This window comes from Papaver somniferum, unplaced genomic scaffold, assembly GCF_003573695.1.
Source record: "Papaver somniferum cultivar HN1 unplaced genomic scaffold, ASM357369v1 unplaced-scaffold_20203, whole genome shotgun sequence".
Lineage (NCBI taxonomy): Eukaryota > Viridiplantae > Streptophyta > Magnoliopsida > Ranunculales > Papaveraceae > Papaver > Papaver somniferum.
The window spans coordinates 1-221 of NW_020630158.1; positions in this window are offsets into that span (position 1 = coordinate 1).

Consider the following 221-nt stretch of genomic DNA (forward strand, 5'->3'; position numbering starts at 1 on the left):
TCCAGGCATGATTCTCATCATTCACCCAATGTTCTCAATTTATAGTACAATGTTTTTCCCCAAATTTTAGAAACCCTAAATTTTGAAACCCTAATTTTTAAATTGGAAATTAAACTCACTGATTCTCTGAATTTGTCTCCCCTGTGCTCGACCCATGCTTCCTTTTCGTCCTCTCCTTCTTTTCCCATACTCTCTGATGCTCCTGTCGACTGATACTCAAA